The 230-nt window shown below is 36.1% G+C and overlaps 1 protein-coding gene across 1 annotated transcript in view; it reads left to right on the forward strand.

The window, feature by feature from the left end:
* The window catches only part of LOTGIDRAFT_204109 (hypothetical protein), a 66580-nt gene that overhangs the window by 2999 nt on the left and 63351 nt on the right, over nt 1-230 (forward strand). The gene's annotated exons all lie outside the window — the stretch shown is intronic.

Raw genomic sequence — 230 nt, forward strand, 5'->3', positions numbered from 1 at the left:
TCGCAAGTTATTTATTAAAGTAATTGTTATCCATATAATTGTGTTCGTGTTAATATCATCAATTACTAAATGCCACTCAAGGAAGTTACAATCAAGTTGTGTTTATAGGCCTATTTTATACCCCAATTTTGTTCACACGATCCCCACTGACAGTGAAAGCTTGTATCTCACGATGTTGACCGATATAATAGAGGCGAGTGTCGAGCGTGAAGTAGATCTTGCTTAATCTG

This window comes from Lottia gigantea (assembly GCF_000327385.1).
Source record: "Lottia gigantea unplaced genomic scaffold LOTGIsca_39, whole genome shotgun sequence".
Lineage (NCBI taxonomy): Eukaryota > Metazoa > Mollusca > Gastropoda > Lottiidae > Lottia > Lottia gigantea.